Source organism: Cygnus olor, chromosome 9 (assembly GCF_009769625.2).
Source record: "Cygnus olor isolate bCygOlo1 chromosome 9, bCygOlo1.pri.v2, whole genome shotgun sequence".
Taxonomy (NCBI): domain Eukaryota; kingdom Metazoa; phylum Chordata; class Aves; order Anseriformes; family Anatidae; genus Cygnus; species Cygnus olor.
This window is the reverse complement of record NC_049177.1, coordinates 20,157,546-20,179,666: the sequence shown is the minus strand read 5'-3', so window position 1 is coordinate 20,179,666 and position 22,121 is coordinate 20,157,546. Positions and strand designations below refer to the sequence as shown.

General features: G+C 33.9%; 1 protein-coding gene across 8 annotated transcripts in view; it reads left to right on the top strand.

Moving 5' to 3' along the window:
• The window catches only part of NAALADL2 (N-acetylated alpha-linked acidic dipeptidase like 2), a 437,725-nt gene that overhangs the window by 334,982 nt on the left and 80,622 nt on the right, over positions 1–22,121 (top strand). The window lies entirely within an intron of this gene.

Here is a 22,121-nt window from a genome sequence, read left to right as displayed (position 1 = left end):
TGGATTTAAATTTGACTTTCATAATGTATGTGTTTGAGAGGTTTTTTCCATAAATTTACCAAGCTAATATTCATTAGGCTATTCTGATGTTTCTTTGACTTGCCTTTGAAACATCTGGTACTGAACACTGCTTAAAGTATCATCTTGAATTAAATGGAGCTTAAGGCTGATCTTACTTGATGTTTTCTGTCCAACTAAGTTAGTAAAACGATATTGGTCAAATTGCTTCTTACCAATATTTTAAGCACTTCTGTACAGTGATTAGATGATAATTTCCTCATGGAAAGGATCTGGTTTATTCTGTGTAAGTATTGTGAAAAGTGCAATGTAAAATCATTTCTTTTCAGGGAAGAAAAAAAATTTTTATTTGTGGAGAAGTATTTATAATGTTGTATATGTGTGTCTCCAGGTGTACTGGATATGTCAGTTACAATCTTAGTACACATTTTAGCTACTGTGTTTGCAAAAAATACTCTTCCCACAGGTGGCTAGCCTTTTGCTAGCCTATAATTTCTGCAGTCCTGACTCCAAGAAAACAGGTATTTGCCATTTTACAGGAATAAATATATTACATTAGCTCCTTGACCTACTTGTTTTATTCTAATTTTGTTTCTTTGAATTCAGAATACAATCCATGATGATGATTTGAAAACTGTAAACTGTCTGGAGCTGTGCAGGAGAGAATTTCGTTATAATTTATCTGTCTATCACTTTATTAAGATTTGATTCTTTTTTTCTAATAAAGACGATAGTGAGTGCATTAAAGCCATGCCCTCTATTCTGGAAAGAAAGGAAAGGAAATCTCTTTTCCGTTTCCACTTTAATTCTGTGGTGCATTTGGATGTGATGTTTGAATATTTTATAATTCTTGTAGTGGCATTTGTGTACTATCCAGAAGCGTGGACACAGCACCTCTTCGGAGTCCTACTTTGTACCAGTGAATTGGTTAGTGTTTAGTCAAACATGACTACAGCTTCTTTTTTTTCTTCTGGTAAACACCCTCCATCTTATCTCTGATTCTTTAATGGGTAAGGCTATGTTGTTGAGAATATATCTGTTCTGCATGTTTACCCTGAAGCCCCATTTAATAAGGACAAAATGCACGCAAGGTAATCTGTATACTTTTGTTGTTTGTAGGCTAATATTATTTGTAATTAATGCAACTGTCATACTGTTTGTGACATTGAAAAGATTTATATGAATTATTGCTTCCAAATGCTGGCTAGAATTCTGAATTCATGTCAAATATTATGATAGTGATGGAACAGCCCAGCAAAGATCATCATTTGTTCCCGTGGGTACTCACAGTTGGATCAAATAAAGAATACTGATATTACTTCCAGCACTTGCCAAGAAGACAATGTAATTATAGATTTACTTCAAAATTCTGATTGTCATAAGATGTGCAAATGTCATAAGATTTGTCTTTTTGGAGGTCATATCATCTTGAAGGAAGTCCATCCATTTACATGAGATTCTTGTTAAAGATGCAAGTTGTAAAGAAATGCTTAAAAAGTCCAGAAAGAAACAAATATCATTCTAATTTGTATTTAGTAATTCATCACAACAGTAATTCTCTGTACATAAGAGTATTAGAACAGAAATGCAGGTGAAACACGAATGTAGAATTAACAATATAAATCTGTTTTAAAATGAAAAGGGAAAATAGACCATCTTGTTTGGTTAGGTAGAAATCTTCTGTAATTTTTGGATTTGTGGAAGATACCTCAGTGCACCTTTGGATTCTGTGGTAAAACTCATGCTTCCACTTTCAGACTTGCAGAGTCAGCTTGCATTATTTCTCCTATTCCTTAACAGTATTACTAGTATTGCAACACAGTTTTGATAATCAAGGTTTTTAATAAAAGTGTGGGCACTCCGTCTTAGTATAACAAAGGGAGAATGTAGTCCTAGGGATAATTAATACTTGCTACAAAAGCCTACAAATATAAGTACTAGAATTAAAGGGGAAGCAATGAAAAACAGTAGCTTGACCTGTGAAAGAAAGCTGGAGTGAAAATTGCACTAAATGCAAAGTACTCAGTGAATGCAACAAGGACCATATCTTCAGAAAACTGTGTGGAAATAGCAAACTGACAGGCAAATGCATACAAGGGTGTTTATTCTCTATGTTATCTGCATATGGCTTTTCTAAAACCCAATTTTGGACACTTCATAAGCTTTCTAATCACTGCAGATTCGAAAACACTTTCTCTTTTAATTTCTGCAAATTTGTAGGAAAGGTAAGGAAGACGTTTTAGCTGAAATGTCGTTTGTATGAATATTACAGACTTACCAATAAAAAGAGAAGTAAGGAACCCGATAAGTCAGGTACTATGTGAGATCCAGTGGTCAGTTAGAGAGTAGAGTAAGTGATTGCATAATTAACAGAAACGGTGACTTCTTAAATATACTTAATGTGAAGGGATTACATCTTTATTTTAGTGGTGGGTTTTAAAAGGGAGCTACATAATCAGTCTTCAAATAATAATTTTATGTGCCTTTCACTGGGATTCTGGTTGAAACACCAAATTACATGAAGAAGCTAATTTAAATATTTGGATTAATTAAGCAAAGAGGAATTCAAACAATTCTGAGACCTTGACATATTGAATCCAAATCTTTTTTATATGACTATGCTAATTAGTGTCCACATTAACAAGAGGGAAATTCTGCCAAGTTATATTTTTGCCTACTATTATTTTCTATGGAAAATGATTGTCAATTCACTTGCTCAGTTAGTGAATTGTCATTTGTTGGCAGTATGTCATTGGTAAATTAGGTTTGTTTTTTGCTGGCATTCATTCTCTGTAAATAAGGCCATTAATGATTTTTTTCTATAATCAACATTTCACAAGTAAAAATTTATTATGAAACATATTTATTTCTATTTACTTTTAAGTGATTATATGACCACGGCTGATCAGACTCCAGATCTGCTGTTATTTGTGCACCCAAGAAAATTTACTGCTCCTTGAGCCATTTAATGCTACAGAATTAAGTAATTTCTATATCAGAAATTTAAAAATGTCTGTCGAACACACACAGCAAATCTAGTTGTTGCGTATGTGTCATTTCACCCACCATGACTTTCTGAACTCATAACAAGCTAGCTTTGATCAGTGCTTGGTCATTCGGTTATACATTAGGTGGAATTGTATTCCAAATAAACTTCAGTAACAAAGTTGAATGGTTTAGAAATCACCTTATGATTATGGTGATTATTATGTTTTGGTTACACACCGCGGGATTTTTTAGCACCTAGGGGCCTTTATATCTTAACTTAGAAAATTTGTCACTTAAAGCATCTGTTTAAGATGTCTTTAAGTGTTGGTGCACTTACATTTCTTGTATGTAAAAACAAAACACTGTTCCTTTTAAGGCTATTAATTGAATTTCTGTGTCTATTCTGTTGGCATAACTATATAATAAGTATCTAAAACTTGGGAGAAGAATTTTTAAAACTAACAGGTGTAGTGTCAGTCACCCAAAGGGGAAAAAAAAATATTAAAGGTTGAGAGATTAAGCATCTTTGTAGGCGTCCTTGAGGAATGCTTCAGAAGAGTTTGTGATGGCCAAACCTTGCATGCAAAATAAAATAACGGTGGTAATTAGTGATTCAAAATTGTGGAAGAAGTGGGAAAAAACATTCCATATCCATCTACAGGTGCCATAGCTTTAATTATCATAAGCTTCAATTTGAATGATTGTAGGGAATCCTCATTTATTGTTTTTTCATGCTCTATTCATCTGTTTGCTTAACTGCCAAAACTTTCTGGTGGTTGTGTCCTGTCCACTGTGGAAAAAAATACTAAATAGGGCTAGAATGGAGTTTTTCAGGACACTTCATAATTGGAATTACCACAAAATTTCAGAACAAATTTCAAGCCAGTCAAACTATATGCAAAAAGTCTCTCTCTATCCAAATCATTCACAAGGTTTTAATCTGTAACACACATTTAATCACATTTTCATTTGACAAGTCAAAGAAACATAATTCCCATAATATTACTTCTCCTGTCTTTAAATGCATACATAATTTTACTTCACTGAATACAACAGGGAAAAAATGTACGGTATATTTTTCTTTAAAATGAGAATACTCATGTTTTTCATTGGAAAGATTTTTCTTTTAAAAAGCTGAACATCAGGTTCTAAGTTATTGCTATTGATTTTTTATAGGTTTTTGAGCTGTCCTAGATAATTGTCGTTTTTCATGTTTAAATGGGAAAAAATATTTATTAAAAATAATTAAAAAAAAAAAAACTCTTGGTTTGTGTGAATAGAGATATAGCTAGTCTTCCTGCTGTTTCATTGTGATGGTAAAGGAAAGAATGCTCTACATTATGTCTAACCAGAATTATTAGGATTACCTACTAACTTTGATTAATCCAGTTAGACTCTGGAATTCAAAAATATGTCCAAACATTTGTTGAAAAGTTAATGTTATTTTATCCATGTTTTCTACCACTAATAGTTATTTAACAAATATCTGTTCTGAAATTCAGTAATACTTGAATAGCTTTTAAAGCTTCTCTCATGAAACGGATGTCAAATATATTTTTTAAAATCCTGTAAGTGTAACATGTTCTTAATTCATACTTTTCTAACAAATTAAGGAGTTTGAAACTCAGTTGAAAAGTAGACATTTAAGCTACTAAGGGACATACTAAAAGTTAATACACAATACTGGAATTTGTTTTGTTCTTTCAAAGGGGCACTAAGGTGAGTGGAAAATCTTTTTTAAAAAGTACAAGTCATTTTAACTCTGAAATTGTAAAGCTGTAGTTTACCAAGTAATAATTTAAGAACAAAACAGAAGGTAATGTTATATAGAAGAGACTGGACATGGAAGCTAGTGTATATGAACTCCATGGTAATATCACATTTTTAAGTATCTGTCTTTCATGCCAAAAAATCTAATTTGATTTTAGATTCATTATTTTAGAAAAGCTTGTCTTGTATGATACGTTTTATTGTTTGCATTGTGTGCTGCATTTGGTCTGCTTTGTGTAATGAGTAGATTTTTATATAAAACAAACAGCAGTAGTTATTTACAGTTGTCACTCACAACATTTAATTAAATCCAAACACCACAAAAGTATCATAAATCATATTTATATAATACCTTCAAGTATGGTTATGAAATAGTTGCATGCGTAGCTGAAATGGCTATGAACATTCGGAAGTGATGGTTCTTTGGAACCAATTACATTGTTGTAGGTACTTCAGGGCTCTGGGGAATTTTTTGGGAAAAAAAAATCATGTAGAGTCATTTTCTCCCTGTAAATTAATGGATTATTGCTGTAAATTAAACACAGAGATGAACAGGGGTTTTTTTTGTTTAGTTTAAGTTTTTTTTTGGTTGGTTGGTTTTTATTCTTTCTTTAAAAGACATGAGAATTTTATTTTACTGATTCCAAACATGATAACAGTGATTAGGTAAGATGTATATACAAATGAATATGTAAAGCACCTTTGATGTTGCAAAACAAAACTGATAAGGATTTCAATCAATCACCTGATCAAAAGCCTTGTATATCTGCAGAAATGAGTCTCTGTGATGTGTGTCAACTTCCAGTCTACAATATCCTACAACTTTCTCAGATGATCTGTGCCTGTTGTCTAAGAAATTAATATTTGGAACATTCTTTTTCCGTATGTTGAAGTCATCACAGTTGGAAATTAATCTTTCTTTTCCCTTTTTTCCTACCAGCAATCTTTATTCTTTTTGCAATAACCTTCTTACATACTGAACACAGTAATCATACCCTCCCTCAGCCTCTAACATTTTAAACAAATGCCATTTACATCTACCACAGAAAACTGTAGAAGCATAAATGGTATATAGCTTCAATTAAAGATGGATAGATCCATGGAAGAAAAAAAGCATGAAGGGGGATTAAATGTGAAGATACCACCTTGTGTTTTAAGAATTTAAGAGCTAAAGTTACACAGATGATGGGAGAATGATCAGGGTAAATGTTACCACTTGCTTCCTCTATTCTGCTCTTCCTTACCAATTTAGAATTGGTATCTGTAGAGAGCAGGATGTTGGCCCAGAAGGATCTGTGAGGTGTCATATTTAACCACTAGAACTTTCCTTCATAATGCATTTAAGTATGTTTTTTCGTGGCAGAGTATTTTGTTAATTTGTTTTCAATTTAATTATTAATCCCAAACAATTAAATCCCATGTGATTTTTGGAAGAGGTAGTTCTCATTTCCTATTTTCTATATGTCATTTAGGGCACACTGACTTTCAAAGAGGAGCCAAACACAAGTTTTATGAAATTTTCTGTTTCTTTCCTGCCTTCCATTGTGAAGGGATGCACTGTTGTTAGCTGAGTATTTAAAGGTGTTCAGATTCTCCTGATGGGTGGTGCTTGGTCAAGTATTTGAAGTAGAAGATTCCAATGCAGACATGGGGTCAGATGAAACAGATTTTGGAGGTAACTTCCATACAGTTCAGTATGCCTAATAACACCGTTTTATTAGGTTATTGAAAACCTCTGCAGATAAATCTATATATAGTAGAAAATAACAGTGATTGCTTGGTTTGGTTAAGTAACAATATCTGAATTTTCAGTTTAAGTATAGTTTTCATTATTCTGCTACATCGTAGAGTAATATATATGAATGAAATAGGTATCTAAAGTGTGTAATTAATGTTTGGATTGTATTTTTCAATTCAATTTGGTGATTAGTGCGTATCATAGGCCTTCTCAGCATGTGGTTTGTATCTCAGTAAATTTTTCATTAAATAAGTAGAACAAGCCTGAAGATATTTCCTCTTTTCCTTCTGTAACCAATTTCCCTTCTTAAGAGTCTCTTTAAAAAAAATATAATTCTCTTAGGCCTGATGTTCATCTTGAGTGGAGGACTGAGCAACTTCACCTTTGCTTAGCTGACACACTTCCATGAACTATCATGAATGTATCAAATTAATACATTAGCTAGATGAGCTCCTCAATGCAGTAGGTTTTTTTGTTGGTGGTGATGGCTGTGTTTTTGTTTGTTTGTTTGTTTGTTTTATTTGAGCTGGGCTCAAATTTAACGGGCATTTCGAACACAACAGTCAATGGGTCATTTTTTGTGGCTCATCCAGTTTTTTAGATAATCTAAAGATATTTTGTCCTTATCTAATAACTATTATTGTCAGTCAACACCAGTTGACTGCAGTGGATACTAGACAGATGTGTGATGAGTAAGGATTTCTTTCATTCCCAAATTTTTACTTGCCACTTCATATTATTCTCAAGGTCAGAGAAGAAGAGAGCCATTAGTATCTCAGTCAGGTTCAAGATGAGATAATAGTGCTTCTTATAAATTACTATCCAATCCACTTACTATTTTATTATGATTATTATTATTATTGCTGCTGGTATGATTAGTTGTGATGGGTAGAAGATGAATAAGGTAGCCTCAGGAAAACTCCCAAATGATCAAATTCTTTCTGATATCAAAAAAAAAAAAAAAAAAGGAAAGTGGGTACATAAATCCCTAAAGTTTTTGATTTAAGCAAGAAAATTATACACTTTATGCACTGAATATCTGCTTCAAATAATTGATACATCTTCCTCAAAGTCAGCGTGAATTTTAGTATTTCATCAACTTGATTTTTTTTTTTCCAAATGTTGCCACTTGAGCAGTTGCTAGTTGCCACTGGTCTTCAACTTAGTGTCTTACAGTGAGTGAAAATGGCAGAAAAATGTATGTAGAGAGGAAGTGAGAATCATAAGCCAGAAGGAGAAGAAAAAAAAAAGATATTTCACTTTTATTTGTTGTAGTCTTGTATTGCTCTTAGAAACAGTATCTTGATTTAATGCCTCTTCACAGCACAGTAGGGTATTTGGAAAATATCTCTGTAACTGAAGCAGCTGACTAGCAAGTGAATTTGGAACCAAAGCATTTTAATAAACTCAACTTGAACCAAGGTCTTGCTTCTATACTGGCAGAATCCTGAGCATCTCTACTCATCCACTTATTCTGGAGTTCCCAAAGAAGGCCTGCTGATGCATGAGTGTGATGCTCTAGTATTTAATCCCACTTTTAAAAGAAAGTGGTATATAAATAATAATGTCTATGATCATTTCTTCTTTCTAACATCCTGTACTTCCATATAAGAGAAGCACACCTACTATGCAGCCCTACTCCATGCAGATTTTGCCTTAGGCCATGGTGCTTATAGTAAGTAATGCTGTAGCTTAAGGCAAAATATTCTTATAACTTGACTTAAAGCCTACCTATGACCTTTTAAAAAGAGATCTGTGACAGTATTTGAAAGGAATAGAGCTCATACATGACCTTTAATTGGGACAATGTGTTTATGCTCTGCAAAGGACACACACTGCCTTGAGCTTCAGCGTAAATATTTTGGTCCATATTCTGATTTTCTGCACACTAAGAGAAATTTTATGAGGACTAGTGCAGCTACGCTGATGTAAAAGTGGGATAATATGTGAGAGAGGCATTAGGTTTTTCTGTTAGTACAGAATTCTGGATTTCCAAATGGAGTTGAATTTTTTCCCCCAAATACTCTCTGACATAGAGCCTTCTTTTTCAAATATATATATATATGTATGTATATATATGTACATATATATATTACTTCAGTGAGTATAGTATTTGGTGAATAGCTGCTTAGGTAACTGAATTAAATCCCATTGTTGTTGAGTGAAATACCCTCCAATGATTCTAATTTTGCTGAAGGAGTATGAAGGGAAATGCAGAAATATACCAGGAGTCTCTACATCTTTAATTTAGTCAGACAGCGGAAACTCAGGCCCTAAGATTCTTCTAGAAATTCTGAAAACCTGCTGTGGTAGAGTAAATCATCACATCACATGTTCTCATGTTTTCTGGAAGAATTCCACTTTGTGGCTGTTTCAGCAGCCATGCTTTCTTGCAGCAACAGAGCCATTAATTCCTTGCTGAAAAAATTCTGCCTAGGATATTCCCCTTTTAAATTGCAGAGCCAGCTATATCAATTATATTAGCATGATGATTTCCTTTGGCCTTTAAAAAGTTTGCCTGTATCAAAATTTCTAACTGTATGAACTCAGATCTGTATGAGTTTTCCCTTGATGCGTGTTGTTCCTTCCCCCTGTGTGTCCCGCAGAGCCCAAGCCCAACAAGGATCTTTTAGAATTCGATGAAATCCTCATCAGAGTTTTCATCAGTATTACCATTCAAGGTCTGGGACTAGAGCTTGTTAATTAGTCAGAGCTCCCTCTGGATCACTGCTTTTGCATCATGCATTAATATTTTAAGGCTGTCTTGGGTCTCCTCCATCAGAGTATTTAATTTTAAAACAAATTGATAGCTTGCATACTTTTAGTATCAATGATGTAATAGTTTCAAATGAGTACGAGATCTGGGTCTAATTATATGGCACTTCAAATGTGAAGGGGATTTTCAAAGAAACAGGTAAAGAATGGTGTTAAACTTCATTGACTTTGGTTGGAGGTACTTTCTGATTGGTCTTCATAAAGAAGACAGTTGCCAGAGCAGCCCTGTGTTTGAGAAATCCATGAAAACCACGAAACCTGGGGCTTCTACACTGATGGCATATGAAAAGCTCTGAACTTCAGAGTTCTGAGCTTGTGTGACCCTGTGGATAGAACAGAGTATACTCAGAGTCAATCAAGAGGTTATTTTCAACTCCCAGCTCTGCTCCTAACCTGCTTTTTGCTGCTGCACAATTCATTTCACATCTCTGAACCATAGTAAAAGCAGACTGCTTCTCAGAGGTACTGACACATCAATAGTCAGTGGAAGACTCAGGGACTTTTTTTGCCTTTGCAATTCGGGTGTTTGATAGTATTAGTGGGTTCAGATAGATTCTGGATGTTAAGGTCTGACCAGTTTTGGCCTATATAGCCAACTAGGACAGACTGGCTTTTGATTATGTACTATCTTTAGACAGAGTATTGAATTTAAATATCCACAGAATTTTTGGGAAAGTATTTTTCAATAATAGATAAGTTTATTCATAAACATTTTGCAATTGGGGCAAATAGTCAAATGTGTTGGCTATTCAGTCTGCTTTAAGTACTGGTCATTTACTGTAGAGAACTTATATATACACTGCTTATTTTTTATGTAGTCTTCAGACCGACAAGTGCATAGCATTTGTTCTGTGGGTATTAATATGGTGCGTAATTTTAAGTGGGACATATGTATTTAATTTCTGAGCTGGTACTTCATGCATTTTTTGCAAGTAGAAATCTCCTTCAAACCAGTAGAGCCAGTTATTTCTTTGTGTGTGAGAGATTTAGCTCCAAAATGTGCTTTTAAATGTACTTTGTGGGTAGAACCTCCTTACGAGTTATGTTGTAGTGAACTATGATTAATACCAGACGGAAATCTGTTCGTGCATTGAACTAGGAAATACTGGAAATTAACAGCTGATTTTCTTTGTTTATTTTTAAGCTGTAGTTCAGCTGTAGGCATGCAAGAGGAAAGAGGTCCTAGAAACTCTTGATCTAAACAGTACTAACACTAATAATACTAAATAATAGTGCAAACTCTGTTAAGAATGTGGTGATTTGGTTACTTGTCTCTTAAAATGGTAGTCTCAGTTTAATATAATTCTAAAAAAAATTTAAAAATCAACCTCAAGCTGAGTTTTGGGTTAGATTGTACTAAATTTTGTAGCAGCATTTTTCAGATTAACTAATAGGAAATAATAAAAATTAGAGGAAGCAATATAGATATTTAAAAAAAAAATTGGTCATTGATTTTTAAAGTTTGCACAACATCTATAATTGGAAGTTATTAAAGAGCTTATGGCATCCTTTAAGGGAATTGAAGAAGGGGAAAGCTGTAGTAATTTTTCTGCAGGGTCTCCAGATCCCGTAAACCAACAGAGCCCAGAGTACCAGAAGTGAATAGTAGGCTAAATGAGCTATATGAACTGAAATATGGAGGCTAAGGATGTTCCAGAAGCTAAAAGTGTGCTAAAGCTGAATCTGCATGACAAAGAAGTAGTACAATGACATGTATAACTGTAGATTGTTTAATAAAGGATAGTATAAGCATCAGAAACTGGAAAATAAATCCATATAGATTTGAATGTGATCTATAAAGCACTATTTTAACATTGAAACAGTACTTTGGAAATGATGGATTATTTAGTCTCTTAGTATCTTTAGATGAAGACTGGCTTTTTTCCTCTATATAATTGTGTTTGGCTTCAGACCCACAAATCTTAAATTACTTCAGAAACAATATTAATAAATACTGCTATGTTCTTACATAGTAAGACTGATTAATATTAAGTACCAACCATACCAACAACCAGTAAAATGAAAATCATGTCCTGAAACTTCCAGTCTATTATTTATACTTTGAAAATGTTTGTGCATGTAAGTGTGTGTATATATATATATACATGCATGATTTTGTGTCTATGAATAATACTTCTGAGCTTAGGGAAATTGTACAAATCTGTAAAGTTATTTGCATACACAATTACAATGGTGAGGTCAGAGTTGCAAATTGTGTAATATGTAATGCAGAGAAAAGATTTAATAATGAGGAAAAAATAAACTCATGCTTATGTGATTCAACAGCTTTAGTCCATTAATAAATATTGGGTTGTGAAGTAAATCTTTTTCCACACTACTGACTAGAATCTGCACTTCTGAACATTCATGTAGATGCTGTAATGTTTAGTATTCTCAAAAATGTGTATATGTGGCTTTCTTTACTTTGTCTTCCTGTCCCGATAAGAGTGAAAAGCTGTAAATTGCATTTTACTTGATGTCAATTTATTTTCGCAATGTGTGCAATGTAAACATTTCACTGCTATACTGTGCACTCATTGTTTCAGAAAGTTTGGTTTAATTTCTGCAAAAGTAACTTCTGAAGGTAACTGGAGAATTAAAACCTGAAACATAATTTAATCTGTGCTTTTCTTAGATTATGTTGTGTGGTCGTTAGACACTATCAGTTTTCAGTCTTATAGATCTGTACTAAATAAAGCACATTATCAGCCTTTCTGGGATTTGTTTGCTTATGAAAGAGTAGTCATATATCCTTGGAACTTTTTGAACATTTAGCCACAATGAAAAAGCCGTTTGGCTGTAGTGGCACTACAGCTTTCCCTGCCCTAGCATTTTTCTTCTGCTTTTCTGCTTTTTTTTTTTTTTTTTTTACTATTATTATTTTGCTTAGCACAGAGGCAGTAATACCAAGGATACTTACCCAAAGTGTAAGCAGATAAGAGCTGGAAGAATCCAGTCAGAAAGGCATCGAAGCATTGCAACCGATGACAGTTTACAGTGGTCCATTTGTCCCAAATTTTTTTGCACCACTGCTGTAGAAAATAAAATTATATAACATCTCTTGGATCATTTAATTTATCTTGCAGTGGAGCCTGGAGAACAATATTTGTAGTGCTGTCTGACACACTTTGGTAAAACTGCTTCATGATGATCTTTCTGAAAAGTACAATTGATACAGATACTTGATATCTTAAGTGCAAGTAGTGTTGCTATTCCATTTGCTCAATTCCTGCTGAAGTCTAGAGGATGTTTTTTCGTATAGAATACGATGGTAACTTATTGACCTTCATGCTTTGTATGGACTAATGGAAGTGACTTTCTGTTTCAAAGAATGAAAAATATTTTTTTGTGTGTCACTTGAAAGAAAGTGATTTGTTCATGCATAGTTGCTATCAAGAAGTTTAAATGTCAGACCAGAGGTTTCAGGGCAAGATAGAGCTTTGCCAGCAGTAAACTACGTTGGCTTTATTCCAGCGTTGTGCCATTAGGGGAAATTTGCAGTAGTATAACAATGTGGCAATAGAGTTCCTTGAAGGTATTGTGTGTGATTTTCTATGTTCTGTTCCTAAAGAGTTTATTCATTTATGTATGTTATAATTGATCTCGCTCTGGTCTTCGATTACAAAGAGGAAAACAGAATTTTTGACCTCAGCTTTCTCCTCCATGTTAGAAAACTGACTGTTCCACTTGTACTACCATTTTTATTTCTTTGTGTCCTGTCTTACTTTGCTAATGTGTAGTTATGGCTTCGTCCTGCCTCTTTTTGTATCATTAGAGATATTGGGATATGATTCAGAAGGATTCTTAGGTTCCAAATAAGAGTTATGTGATATTGGGGGTAAAGAAGGTGTGTTGGGCAGGGAAGGAAATGTGTGGGATATAATACGTTCACATGTGTGACAGCTAAATTACATAAATTTTATGAGATCGTATAATTATGTGATCAGCTAAAGGTAAGTATAAATGGGTTGAGGCATGGTGGTCTATGAAACATTTTATCCTTAAAAATATAGCTAAAAAAAAAAAAAAACACTTAAGTGAAGCCATGGTAATCAAGTAAGAAATATAAAAAAAGAAGGGATAGGCATGTGGATCTTGATTAGCATAACTCAGTGTGTTAGCATAGGTGAAAGTGTAGTAGATTGACTTTCACTGCAGATCTGTCTTTCTGGATTAGGTTAATGATAAGGCTCAGAAGGATGCCTTTGTTGAACCAATTTGCTCTTTGACAAGTGTTTTGGGAAGAGTTGTGCTGGCAAACATTTTTGGTAGAAATGCAGACAGTACTGCCTAGATTAGAAAGAAGAAGAGTGACATGTGGATGCTGATAGTTTTGGGAAAGATGGAAGAGTTACAAACAACTGTGGTGTCTGGACTGCAACTAAGCATTAAGTCCAGGAAAGTACTACTTTTTATGTAATTTGATAATTTTAGTAATATGATCTTAAGCAGTTTTCTGAATTTTACCATAAATAGAAGTATTACTCTGAATATTGAGGTTGAGCCTATGGAAAATGTCTTTGAAATTAGTTCACGTTCTGGAGAGCTTGGTTGTGTCTGTGCCAATAGAGAAATACGGGAGGACTATTCTAGTTGGTGCGTATAGGTGTCTGGAGTAAGATGATACTTTGGAGGAACACAGCTATCGTAGCTATATTCTATAATTTCCTAATTAAATTTGTTAAACCTTGTAATTCTCTATATTTTTTCAGATACTGAGATACTTGGAACTGTTGATGGTGTATTCCGAGTGCAGTCTTGCCTCTTATATAATTTATCCTATGTAATTTTAGCTTTAAATATTTGATTGCTCTGAAATTCTCTTATCAAATGGGAACATACCTATTTGATTTTTATCTCCCTTACAAAAGCCATTTAAATTCCTAACAGTCTGTGCTGTTGGCAACAAGTGTATCTGAATTAATAAGGCATATGAATTCAATTCAGGTATAGGAAGGATAAATATAATTCAGTATCATATAAAAAGCACCAAGAATCAGAGAGAGACTGTCAGCAGATAAAGTTAAATGAAGGAAAAGTCCAGTGAAGGAAAATGAATTTAGAGTATATAATTTTTTAGTACCATGCTTTTGTATTTACTACCAGTTTGATGTATACTTGGCATCTAAAATGTTGTTCGTTCCTGTGAGGTCCCATTTATTATGACCTTGCACTGATGGCCATATTACAAACAACAAAAAAAGACAATGATATCAAAACATGCAAGTGCAGCTTAACAGAAAAGAAATCATAGAATATCTGAGCTGGAAGGGACCCACAAGGAAAATCGAGTCCAACTCTTGGGTCCCAAAAGGACTGCCCAAAAAATCAGACCCTAGGTCTGAGAGCATTGTCCAAACCCTTCTTGAGCTCCGGCATTCTCGGTGCTGTGACCACTGCCCTGGGGAGCTTGTTCCAGTGCCTGACCACCTCTGGGTAAAGAACCTTTTCTTAACACCCAGCCCAACCCTCCTGTCTTGCAGCTTCAAGCCATTCCCTTGGATCACCAGAGAGAAAGTCCTGAACAAGCAATAGACTTACGCTTTTCTGATGTTTTGTAGCTGTAAATTATGAATTACAATTATTTTTATTTAAAGCAGTACAATATATAATATTGTATTTAAATGTTTCATGCCAAACATATATACTTCTCTATGCTCTCTTTTATAATTGCTGGTATTATAGATTCCCATTTTTTTCTTTTGGAAACTGCCATCAGAAGGCCAAAATCATTCTAACCTTTTTTTTTTTTTTTTTTTTTACTTCGTGTTGCGTAGTTAAACTGAATTTTCCTTGGCTCAATGGAAATGTGAATACAGTATCAGAACTGAGTCTTGGCTGATCCCAATTTGATCTGCACTTTCATAAGCATTGTAGTTGTCACTATTTTCAGTTTTGTTCGTTCTCCCCTGGATCAAAAAGGTCTTTTCTGTCACACAGGATACCTGCATGCTTTTTCAAAGAACAATTCTTTTAAAGCTGTGTGGTTTATCTGAGAAGCACTTTATGCTTGTGAAGATTTAATAAGCTCTTCCAACACAGGATAAAAACCAGAGTTCTCTTGGAATTTGAAGATGCAGTGCTTTTGTAAGAAAATACAGAGTGTGTTGTGGGGGAATTTCTAATGGGCTAATGGTGATCCTCTGGCAGCTCTAGTGACCTGTTTGAGAATCACCTGCACTGTGATGGGACTCAGAAGAATAGCAGATGATGTTAAATTCTCTAGAGATATTCTTTGTCCCCAATATCTTTGAATAAATACTGTTTGTTCTTGTGGGATGTTTTTTTTGTTTGTTTCGTTTTGTTTTCCCTGGTGACAGGACAGTCTTCTGAATGCAATGTGAGTGTGTGTTCGTACAAGGAACATCTCTCATTTTTGTGAAAGTAGCAAGGAATAAATCTGTGGATTTTTCTTAGAGGTAGATGCATCTTTTCTGTGATTGATTTTGCAGTTCTAAAGGATGGTTTTGGTAGGAGTTTTCATGTTGCCATTACAAGTTAGTTAATGGTGTTCAGATTGTAGATATTTTCAGTAAAACCTCATATTCATAAGCTGGAAGGAGATAATTGCTGAGAAACTAAGGACCTAATATTTTATTTCTTTTTTATTAATTATTTTATTCTACACACAAAATCAATTAAAAGCAGCAGTCTTTAATTGCTATCTCAGAAGATTTCTTGATGTTTTAATCATACCTTATTCTGAACACTTGTAGACTAGGTCTAAAGAGTGTTTGTTTTTTCGTTGTTCATACTTGGCTTTGTTATATAAATGTTGACTAAATATGCTAGCAAGTAGAGTGAACATCATCAGATGAAGCTGGTTGTATTTGTGTCTCATATAGCATCAAGAAATCAAAGATCATTGTGAAACTGGATTGTAAGTGCATTTTGAACTTTGCCATCATTGGCAAAAGAGATGTAAAAGACATGCACAAGCATTGAAATAACTGCTTTCACAATATTACTCTCTGTACTAGATAATTATCCCTTTTTAAATATTTTATTATGTTCCTAAAATGATGTAGGTAATCGGATGATTGCAGTATGCAGATAGGCTTATATATCACAGTAGTGGTATGGAATATTTAGGTTATTTAAATCACAACTCTTCTCTGTATATAGCATATTAATTATCATCAGCACATTTAGGTTTTCTTTTTCTCATTCAGAGAAAGAATGAATGGATATAATATCGAATTATGCTTATGTACGTACTTGAATTATGACAATTTGATAAGGCAGAATATATAGGATCAATAATCAAAGAGAGAGGGCAAAGCAGGCTGTTTATAGCCAAAACAGATAATCAAACAGGAGAAAACAGAGTATGTTTGCCATGGAATTAATAGAATTCCTAGAAACTCCATGATTTTTTCATTAGATTTCACAGTCAGGGCAAGTGAACCGCTAATAATATTTTTATGAGCTGTCAAACCTTCCTCTACCAGTGATTCGTTTGTCAGAGCAGGCTTTTATGGATGAGAGATGTATACTTGTGAATCTTTTGCTATGCAACTTCTCTGGCCTTTCCAGTCTGTTGATGATGATTGAGCATAACATGTTTACAGTAACTAAGATGCTAATCTGATGCCTTGTAACAAGGAGGATCCCTTTTCTCGTTATCCCCATGGGCTTCCTCCATAAGTTCCATAGTACCTTTTTGGTAACAACTGTCCCATCCCAGATGAGGACACAGAAATATGTCCCTTAGTTTTATCTTCCCCCATAAAATACACTTTGTGTGCGATGGACACTAAAAGAATTGTTTGGTTCTAATTTTGATTTCTGAACTCTTTCTTTCTTAGGTTAGCCATGTGCAGAACAATTAAAACCATTGTTTTTAAGCTCTGTTTGCAGAGGGGTTCGCCTTAATAAAATTACATCAATGGGTTTCAATACTAATTCATTTTTGAGAAGTGTATCTGGGAGAGGGAAAGGGAATAACACTTCTGTGGTCTAACACAGTACATCTGTGTGTTTTTTTTCTGCATTTTTCCATGGTCTGTGATTAACTTAATAGATTCTGTAGCTATTTTTTAAGGTAATTTTACTTAATCTAACTGGTCTTATCATGCTTCTGCTTCTTAAATGCACTTACCTTGCACCAGTTACTAGCACAGGCAGCCATTCAGCTCAAGAAATAGAGATCAATTATTCATGAAAGAAAAGCCTCCTTGCTGAATGAAGATGGGATCACTGACACCTTATAAGAATAATTAGCTATTCTTTATTTGTCCCATTGAAAACTACTTTGACATTTTAATCAATCTTCAAAAGCAACTATGGTTTTAACTTCATCTGGAGTCACTTAAAGGAAAGTAGGTGACCAGAACTTGACTGGTATATGTCTCCAGGTGGAAGGAAGGTGAACTGTGGGAATATCCAGTAATTTTTTATTTTTAATATAGGCTTTTCCTTATACCAGCATCTTAACATTGCAGCAAAAGGCACTTATGAATGCTTAGCTCTAATCAGTGGTAGAATAAAGTCTGCAGTGAAGTACCACTTTATTATACTTTAGATATTTCAGGTCTATTTTATAACATTAATACAGATTACATGTATTTTATGGGCCATATGGTACTCTTCATTTTCTCGGATTTGTAATAGGAGCCTGTAACATGATACTGAAAAACAAAATGAACTCCAGAGAAATAAAATTATTCAATTACAATTAACACGCGCACCCTTGCATGACATGTACCACTCATCGATTACTGTCTAATCACATGGCTTGCTTTCCTTCCGACCTAAGTGAGGATTGACTGACACACTGGCAACCAGCCTGAGCAACTGTGAGTGATCTGAATAGTGCTATTGTGTGTTTTACTCAAAGACTAACCCGATATTGTAGTTTGCCTGCTTTACAACAGGGAGTTGGTTGTTACAGAGCATGTTGCTGGTGGTTTATTTTAGATGCATTTGTTAAATTGTCCCACCACCTAATTACTCCCATCCCATCTCCTCTCATTCCCATGCCTCCCATCATTCTTCTGCATGCTAAGAGTATCTAATCTTTGTGTTGTACTCCTCAATTTCTTTTCTTATGCTGTATGAAAGGGAGAATGGAAGAACGGAATGGAAGAACAGAACTTAAAATGAGGAAGGATCCATCTCCCCCACCTCCAAAAGCCAACAGTCCCTCAGATCACGACAGCTCTTCCTTGCTTTGGTTTGTTGTTACTTGTAGGATAAATGGCATGCTGTATTGTGGGCTGTTTGTTGTTCTTGCATGAACTCAGTTAATAGCTTGCCTCTTAGTTCAACAACATTTCACTGATGGAAAAGTTTTATTAATTATAGGATGTTATTATTCTTTATCTTAAAGTTAATTATATTGGGAAACATTTCATTTGTTTGAAGAATGCAAAACACCCTGCATGAACTTTACAGTCATTGCAAAAGACTTGGAGACTGCTGATGTTTTAGAATCTACATAACAAAAATAAATTGAAAAGAGCAGTATCTTGCATGTAAAGCACACTTCCATATTAGTGTAGTGTTAAATATTGTTGAACTAGCTGAACAATATAAATTATTATCAGAACAGTGAAAGTTGAACAACGCAGTTAAACTCTTAAGATACCAGCACTATTGATTTGAACATTATTGTTATAAAAATATAAATCCTATACCATGAAGGGTGGTGATTTAAAAATGAAAAAGTGCTGTATCTCACTGTATTTTTAACCAAAGCTTTAAACATTTCAAATATAAAATTTCATACATTAAAATGATTTCATCATTGCTGTACCGAGGAAAAAAAAGTAACAGATTACTTCTGAATAGTTGAAATGGAATGTAGTAAAGTGTTTTCTGATGGGCAAAATGCTGGCTAAAAATCAGGCTTGGGTTTCTGAAAAAGGAAAATATCTCTTTTTTTCTGTATTCTAGCAGACATGAGGGTTGGTGTATATTTAGAAATAACTGATTCTACCGTCATTTCCCCCTCTTAGAAACAATAAATAAAGAGAAACAATATAATAATATTCCATTAATTGTGAAATGTTATTCATTGTGTGAAACCTTTTCTGCTCTTCAGTGACATTTTATATCTTCTCAGACACGTGAATCCCATTATTGCTCATATAGATTCGTGTCTATAAGCAGTCTGCTAAAGTTTCTAATTTCTCTCACAGAGACAAGCTCCACTTATGACTGCCCCAGTAGCTATTGAAGTGAATGGAAACTTTCCCTTTAACTTAACAGTTAAGTTAATTTACACTGTATTTTATGCTGTGATTTTATGCTGTATTTGTGTTTTATCTGAAATTGAATACTGCCAAGATGCATGTTAAATTATAATTAAAATGTCTGAAAATATCATATGCAAGATAGTTATGAAAGAAAGAGGGACTAATTTTTTTTTTCAGTTCCTTTATGTGACATACTGATCATATTAAGAGAATCTGAATTTGAGCAAAGATCTTTACAAGACAAAAGAAATATAGCTGGTATCTGATTTCTATAATATGTCCAGAATATTGGAACAAGTTTTTCTTCCAAGCGTACCATTTCAGAGATGATTTCCACAATATAACAAATAAATTTTTGTTTCTAGTAATTCCAGTGTTATTATGAAAAATGTGAATTTGTATAGCGAAACTGGAAAACAGGAATGGCTTGCATTCAAGTAGGGTAAATGCATTAGCAATTTAATAAATGATAAATGGATGACCTTATCTTCCTGTAGTAGGTCATAACTGATTGAAGATGCAGGGGGAGAAGATCCAGTGAAGGTAAAGGTAAAATATTTACCTAATGTAAATGTAATGCTATCTTATGCAAACATAGTAAAATCTGAAAGCAGTGCAAACTGTCTGACCTGTACGTTAGAAAATTGAGCCCTTTCATGTATGTCACTTGCTTATAGGGCGTTGAGTCTTTTCTGCTCTCGTGTTGAATTCTTTTGTCTAGCTGTTTTATTGGGCTCAATTTGGTCATTTAGCTTTTTGATTTCCTTCAGTAGGTAACTCCATATTTTTTTTATTATTTCGTATTTTCCTATTTAACCCAAAAGCTGCATTTCACATCATTCAGTATACTTTTAAACATTAAAGAAAGAACAGACTACTCATCATTTATGAAACTTGACCAGTATGAGGAAATTAGCATATATTCTAATCTACACTGCAGAGTAGTACACTTTGATACTTAAACATCTGATCATTCCTGAAAGGAGCAATCATAAGAACGGATCCTTTGTTCAAATGTATGTGTAAAATTATATACATATCTTTATGTATGTATGTGTGCTGTACAGTATCTTTGACTTGGATATAATGTAGAAGATAATATGTGGTTATTTAAAACAGCTTTTGAAATGAGTATGCACTTTGGGCTTCTGTTTTCTGTTGTATCTTCAGTATTTCAAATACAATGTCACTGACTTTATTGGGACTGTTTGGATAGTGAGTGGGTTTGTATGTCTTTGAACAGCCACAATGATGATGTTAAATGACTTCTCAATGCATTTGAAAAATCAAGAGCAGTTTAAAGGGGGAGCTGAGTGAAACACAGGAATAGAAGTTATTAAGGTGGTGATGGGTTCAAGTTGAAAATCTTTTAAATAATCTATTAATTTAAATATTAAAAAAATCTCCCCTGCTCAAAAAAAACCTTACACTTTTGACTGCAATCTTTTAAAAACCATGAATTACAAATGACACCTAAGATTAATGCTACACAAATGTTTAACTTCATTATTTTTTTTTCTTTTAATGGCATGGAGAGACAGGATTTTGGCTGTGTAAATCGTGTTGCTCCATGGATATTCTCAAAGGGAATACTGTTCACTAGAGGTGGGCTGTACATACAGGAGGAATCTCTTGTTTCTACTTTGTAATGTTGATCTTTTTGGATGGCCTTTGCACAACTGTGAGTGTGTGTAAGAAGGATGGGAGCAGAAACATTTAACAAAACAAGAGTGGTATAGCCACCTTTGAAAAATATTTATGAAATGGAAGGTATTTGTTGAAGATGGTTTAAAGTACTTTGAATGAGAATCTGCAGACCATAGTGGATTGTAATGCATTTGTCATAGCACTGAAGTGAAACTGTGAAGTAATTATGCTAATTTAGATATGTGAAACTATGAGGGTTTGCCTCTTTATAACTCTTAGAACATTTTCATGTTAAATCCAGGAACTTTAATACACAGAATGCCCTATATTTTACTATTAAAGGGGAACTAATCTTGCTGTTTTCTTATAGTAAGCTGGTAGGTAGTAATTTAGCAGACAGGTCTGAGGATCTCTATAAACTGTTAGCTAAATGCAAATAATCTTTAGTCCTTCAACCTAACATTCTTGAAAATCAACCTAGATAGCTTATTTCCTATAATAGATCTTGAAGGCTTTTGTACCTACTGTTTATTAAATGTTTAATTACCTGATGTATTTGAAAGCTACATTAGTATGTTGCTCTCATACTTGGGGTTATTTTCCAGTTTTCACCCTATATTTATTGAAGCTCTGTTGCTAAGATTTCATCTTAAAATAGTTCTGTGAATGAAATACAAACATATCACTGACTAGAATTTTTTAAAGCAATTACTTAGAAAATGTGTATTTATGTATTTTTAGTCTTTTCATTGTTTTTCTCTTAACCCCTGGTCTGTAATTGCAGCAAATACTTTACTAGCATTTAATAGAACTTGGATGTCTTGAATATCATGATCTGATTCATCTTTCTGCTGTTTCAGAATGTGCTATTAACTGAAAAAAATAAAGTGTAGTAGCCATCAAAGTTCTCAGAGCAGACTTTCAAAAGGCACCTCTAATCTGCCCAGTATGGGAAATTTCACATGCCTCCCAAAGCCTTCTTCTGT